At 46.9% G+C, this 6,504-nt stretch overlaps 1 protein-coding gene across 1 annotated transcript in view; it reads left to right on the plus strand.

The window, feature by feature from the left end:
- The first annotated feature begins 3,265 nt into the window (after nt 1–3,265).
- The window catches only part of DRAM2 (DNA damage regulated autophagy modulator 2), a 17,455-nt gene continuing 14,216 nt past the window's right edge, over nt 3,266–6,504 (plus strand). The window contains exon 1 of the mRNA XM_014946273.1: nt 3,266–3,368. The gene's annotated coding sequence lies outside the window, so the exon portion shown is untranslated. The remainder of the gene's footprint in view (nt 3,369–6,504) is intronic.

The following is a 6,504-nucleotide window of genomic DNA, read 5'->3' on the forward strand; positions in this document are numbered from 1 at the left end:
TGCCAGGTTTCTAAAACAGGCATTGGTACATCCTTATGTCATGGTATCTTGTGCCTGGCTCTGTTTGGTTTGGCCCCGTGCCGTTCTGCTGCTTCCCCAGCTGGGTAACGGGGGCTGAGCGAGGGCGTAAAGATCCTCGCCTCGACTCTCTGGAAGCTGACCCCCATATCCAAAAGATTTAGTAGCAACTTTTTTGGGTGTTTGTACCGAGAAAACGCTCAAAATGAGTCATCTGTCATTACCCTGCAGTGGGAACAACAAAGGTGACACATTTCCTACTTTCTTACTTCTAGCCCTTTTAGGATTAGCAACCTTTAACCGTTTTTATCAGTTTGACCCTGACAATAAGTTGCGCAAAGGAACATGCTTGGTCCCTTTCTGACTCATCCCCATCCGACCTCGGTGTTTACTTAGGAGAGCACAGGCAAATTGCTGTGTCTTTATTCCTTGAGCACAGCGTCTGTTGGAGTAGTTTGCTGGAGATAAAGAGGAGTATCCCGTAGTTGGGCTTTATCTCTGCCTGTCCTGCTCAGAGGGGCAGGTTGACCATGAGGGTATCAGCATTAATTTAGAAATTTCCCTTTTCCACGTGTACTTTTTTAACCATCTTCTCAGCATTATCATTCTAGATAAACGTTAGCTTTCTGCCATGAATGGTCTTGGCCACCTTTCAGTTTCATTTGTAGTTTCTATTCCGCCTGCTCAAGCCTGTGCAGAGTGGTGCTGCACACTTCCTGCATTTAAAGAAAAACTTCAGAGATGTTTAAAATTTCCACTCTTTTTGAAACCCTTCCTTGACTTGCTCTTGATGATGGTTTGATAATATCAGTTGCAGGAAAGATCTGTGATAATCTGGGGCTTAAAACCCCCCTTAGGACACGAAAGTGCCTATAAATCAGGATCAATGTTGAAGAAAATCCTCCTTATGTTGAAAAGAGAGGGCAGGCATTGCCATTGTATAATCAGTTGGCAAAGGACCTTGTGAAAAAACAAGGAGGCAGAGTGTGTTTTCTTTCTTACTGTTGAAAACAATAGGACAGGATGAGGTGTTAATAATCATCTATTTCAAGACCTTCCAGCTGGCAAATTGCGAGGCAATTCCATCCTGCCTCCCGGGGATTTGAGATGCCTCCTTATGTGCCTGAGCTTGCCCAGAGCTCCAGGTTGAGAGCCCCGTGAGCTGGCAGTGACGCGGTGTCTCTGCAGCCGGGCAAAGCCTGGACGGGCTCGAGCAGACGGTGCCATAAATGTGCACAGGGCTTTGTGGGGAACCAAGCCCCTGTTTGGAATATGCAGTCTGTAGCGTGAAAAAAAGGACTTGATTTCACTGAAAAACATTAAACAGGGAGGAAGATGAAGGGAGACGGTAAGAATTCAGGGAAAGTCTTGACAGAATTAAGAGAATTTAGGAGGGAAAAAAAGTTGCAAAATGGTTTTAAGTGGAAGGAGAGGTTTATGTCCGTGAAAGTAAGAGGATTGGAGCAGCAGTTTTCTGGCAGAGCCCAAACCAGCTCTAATCCCTGCACCGTTGGGATGTACCAGCCTCCAGCTATTCCCACAGTAAGAAGTCATGCCTCACCAGAGCTCCCAGGTTGGAACTGAAGCTGCCACACTGCTCGTTATGCCTGACCACATGAAAACGAGCATAATTTGCATCCAGGCCTTGGCTTCGGGCTGAGTGACAGCGCAGGATGCAGAGATGCCCGGTCTGGACCAGCCTCGGGCTCCTCTGCAGCAGGCACTGCTGATGAGCTGCCTGTGTGGACACATTTACTGTGTAAGAAGAACAATATCCAGGGGGGAAATTCAGAACAGCTGTTCTGCTTTACTCACCTCACCTTAATCTGGGTAAATTAATCTGCATAGGCACGGAAATGCTCCTAACGGGGAGAATCTGTGTTGTCTGTGAGCCTGACCTCGCCGTGGCTTCAGTCACAGAATCACAGAATGCTATGGGGTTGGAAGGGACCTCTGGAGATCATCCAGTCCAACCCCCCTGCCAAGCAGGTGGACCAAAGCAGGTCCATCCAGAGCAAGAAAGTGTCCAGGCAGGGTTTGAATGTCTCCAGAGAAGGAGACTCCACCACCTCTCTGGGCAGCCTCTTCCAGGGCTCTGCCACCCTCACAGGAAAGAAGTTCCTCCTCACGTTGAGATGGAACTTATGATCATCTTTGTGTCCATTTCCTCTTGTCCTGTCCCTGGGCACCACTGAAGAAAGACCAGCCCCATCCTCCGGACACCACCCTTAAAGTATTTATAGGTGTTGATCAGATCCCCCCTCAGTCTTCTCTTCTCCAGAGTAAAAACCCCAAGTCCTTCAGCCTCTTCTCTTAAGAGAGATGCTCCAGGTCCCTCATCATCTTGGTAGCCCTTTGCTGTCCCCTCTCCAGCAGTTTCCTGTAGTTTTTGAACTGGGGAGCCCAGAACTGGTCCCAGTGCTCCAGATGGGGCCTCTCCAGGTCAGAGTCCCACTGCACCACCCCAGAGCTGTGTCTGCTCCCAAACGCTGCAGACATCTCAAGCTCATGAGTCTCCCCAGCTGACGGGAATGGAGCACAGTGTCTCCTCTCTGACAGTTTCTCCAGCGTGTGGAAATGGCAGCTGCTCACCTGAGGAGAAGACAGGAGCTGGGGGATGTCTGGTTGAATTAAGGTTGCTTCAGCCCCCGTCCTGCCACAGCACCAGCATCCCACTGGGATGCCCATCCACAGTGAAACGGGAAAACTCCATGTTCTCTCCCCTTCCTTACATGAAAGCAGTGATCATAGGCACTGCCTTTAATTACATTCAAACAGTTACAGTATTTTTTTCTCTTAAAAGCTTCTCTTTTCAAGTTAAATCTTTGTATAGACAAGTCCTATAAATCAAAAAGTCTTAAACAGCTGTTTTTCTGCATTTCTACCATCCCACCATACACAAACTTCACTCCATAAACCACTGGGAACACAGGAAAAACCTCTTGTGTCAAGCAACCATCCATCTAATCCCATGTCCAGTCAGCAGCAGTGACTAATAGAAGATGCTGAGAAGGAGAATAAATACTATAGAGTAAGAGGTATAGAAGCATCTCACATCTTGATTATTTTCCTTTCTATCTCAAATATTTAGAAAAAAAACATGAAGGAAACGTGGAACTTCACCAGGAAGATGGCTTTGGATTCCCCTTGATGTGGCAACTAATAGAAGATGCTGAGAAGGAGAATAAATACTATAGAGTAAGAGGTATAGAAGCATCTCACATCTTGATTATTTTCCTTTCTATCTCAAATATTTAGAAAAAAAACATGAAGGAAACGTGGAACTTCACCAGGAAGATGGCTTTGGATTCCCCTTGATGTGGCATTTCTTCTGATGCCCTTGTTCTCAGGTATGTGGCATATTGTTTGTTTGTTTTCAGGCAAAAATCTATTAGCTAATCTATTAATTATAAAATTAAGGCACTATTAACATTTAAATGCTAAAGGAAAAGTAAAACCATAGAGTCATAGAATGGTTAGAGTTGGAAGGGACCTTAAAAATCATCAAGTTCCAACCCCCCTGCCCTGGGCAGGGACACCTCCCACCAGCCCAGGTTGCTCCAAGCCCCCTCCAACCTGGCCTTGAACCCCTCTAGGGATGGGGCAGCCACAGCTTCTCTGGACAACCTGTTTCTGTGTCTCACCACCCTCATGGCAAAGAATTTCTTTCTAGTATCTAATCTAAATCCTTCTTCTTTCAAAATCTAAATCCTTCCTATTTCAATTTAAAACCATTACCCATTGGCCTATCACTACATTCCCTGATTAAGAGTCCCTCCCCGTCACTCCTGTAGTACCTTCAGGTACTGGAAGGCCAATATAAGGTCTCTCTGGAGCCTTCTCTTCTCCAGGCTGAACAACCCCAGCTCTCTCAGTCTGTCTTCAGAGCAGAGGTGCTCCAGCCCTCCCATCATTTTCGTGGCCCTTCACTGGACCTGTTCCATCATGTCCATGTCCTTTCTGTGTTGAGGACTCCAGAGCTGGACACAGCACTCCAGGTGGGGTCTCACCAGAGCAGAGCAGAGGGGCAGAATCACCTCCCTCGACCTGCTGGCCACACTTCTCCTGATGCAGCCCAGGGTGGGGTTGGCTTTCTGGGCTGCCAGCATGCACTGCTGGCTCGTGTCAAGCTCCACATCAGACTCACTGCTTGAATTTTTATGGCCTCAAGTTGCGCCAGGGGAGGTTTAGATTGGATATTAGGAAAAATTTCTTCACAGAAAGGGTTATCCAGCATTGGAATGGGCTGCCCAGGGAAGTGGTTGAGGCACCATCCCTGGAGGTGTTCAAAAGACGGGTAGACATGGTCCTCAGGAATATGGTTTAGTGATTTTTTATTGCTTATTTCTTAATTTATTTTTTTGTCAGAGTTAGGTTTTTGGTTGGACTAGATGATCTTGAAGGTCCCTTCCAACCTAGAACATTCTGTGATTCTGTGATTCTATGATTCTCTAAGTTTTGAGTTACATGCCCAGGCACGTAACATCCGTAACAGAACTCCATGCAAAATATCCATTTCTCTTTCATACAGATTCCCAATTTACTCATACAAGAGATGGGATTGTGAAGTTACATTCATTACTATTTTTACTGTGTTACAGTCTTAAAATGAAAGTCAACATTGGAGGGCAAATGTTATCCTTAGCTTAAAAATGAAAGCTTAAGGGTAAGAAAACGAGCACCTTTAATTCTATCACACTATTCTTACTCACTACATCTCCTGTTAGACACCTTTATCTGCTGCCTGATGTCTTCCTTACACACAGCTGAACCTTTAATTTTACAAGGATGCAATTATACATTCTTTTCAAGGGTTATCAGTTGGCTTTTAGGAGGTTTAGGAGGTTTTAAACCTCCCAGGAGCATGCCAGAGCTCATTTGTTCTTGTTTGAACCACTAATATTCTAAGCTAAAAGCAGCCCAAACACAAGACACTGATGAGCTTCTGGTAAATGAGCAATTCTCATTATGCATTGTTATGAATTATGGGGTGTATCTAGCAGCCTGGCTTTCCACAGGCTCTCCTGGACACGTGGCTGGCACAGGGCAGCAAAAAGCTACGCCCTGGAATGACAAAGGTCTGCCTGGGACCCAGTACCTGCCAAGTGACTGGCACATCAGGTCTCCTCAGTGAGATACAAAGGAGTTGATCAGCTCTGATCTGTTGCAGGATTCACCCACTTTTGTTTCAACTTCTTTTTTCCTCCCATGAGACTTTATAGTCTTGGTGTTTCCTGTCTCTTTCTTCCTTTTCTCTTTGTTCTTTCTTTCAGTCTCTCACACTCTAGGCAGTGCCTGCCTCCTAAAACCTCTCAGAGCTGCCCTCTGTTTGGTCTCAACGTTATTTTTCTTTTCTGGTGCACTGTTTGATCTTTGCCTGGATGCCCTTGGATCTATATTTCTTGTTATTTTCTCTTCACCTTTTTCCTGTTTCTTATTCCATTTTACAGTCTCCAGTCTCAACTGTGCTTAAACACTTTCTGAACTCAGCGGTGTAAACGTAAGGGAAAGCCATCAGCAGAATGGCAATAAACACAGGGCCAAGAATAGCCCAGAGAAGGCTCAGGTGGGATCTCATCAATGTCTACAAGTACCTGAAGGGAGGCTGCAAAGAGGATGTAACATCAGCAGGTTTGCAGATGACACCAAGTTAAGCAGGAGTGTTGATTCCCAGGAGGATAGGGAAGCTTTGCAAGAGGATCTAGATAGATTGGATCACTGGGCCAATGCCAATGGAATGAGTTTCACCAAGGGCAAGTGCCAGGTTCTGCACTTGGGCCACACCAACCCCCTGCAGCGCTACAGGCTGGGGGAAGTGTGGCTGGAGCTGCCTGGAGGAAAGAGACCTGGGGGTTCTCGTTGACAAACGGCTGAATATGAGCCGGCCGTGTGCCCAGGGGGGCAAGAAAGCCAATGGCATCCTGGCTTGTATCAAAAATAGTGTGACCAGCAGAAGTAGGGAGGTGATTGTGCCCCCGTACTCAGCACTGGGGAGGCCACACCTCGAGTGTTGTGTCCAGTTTTGGGCACCTCAATCCAAGAGAGATCTGGAGGTGCTGGAGCGAGTGCAGAGGAGGGCAACGAAGCTGGTGAGGGGGCTGGAAAACAAATCGTATGAGGAGCGGCTGAGGGAGCTGGGGCTGTTTAGTGTGAGGAAGAGGAGGCTGAGGGGAGACCTCATCACTCTCTACAACTACTTGAAAGGACACTGTAGAGAGGTTGGTGCTGGTCTCTTCTCACAGGTAATTAGTGACAGAACGAGAGGGAATGGCTTCAAGCTCCAACAGGGGAGGTTTAGATTGAACATGAGGAAAGCATTTTTCACCGAAAGAGTGGTCGGGCATTGGAACAGGCTGCCCAGGGAGGGGGTGGAGTCCCCATCCCTGGCTGTGTTTAAGGGCCGTTTAGATGCAGTGCTAAGGGACATGGTGTAGGGGAGGTCTTTGTAGAGTAGGGTAGATGGTTGGACTCGATGATCCCAAGGGT

Source organism: Calidris pugnax, unplaced genomic scaffold (assembly GCF_001431845.1).
Source record: "Calidris pugnax isolate Ruff unplaced genomic scaffold, ASM143184v1 scaffold116, whole genome shotgun sequence".
In the NCBI taxonomy this organism is placed as follows: Eukaryota; Metazoa; Chordata; class Aves; order Charadriiformes; family Scolopacidae; genus Calidris; species Calidris pugnax.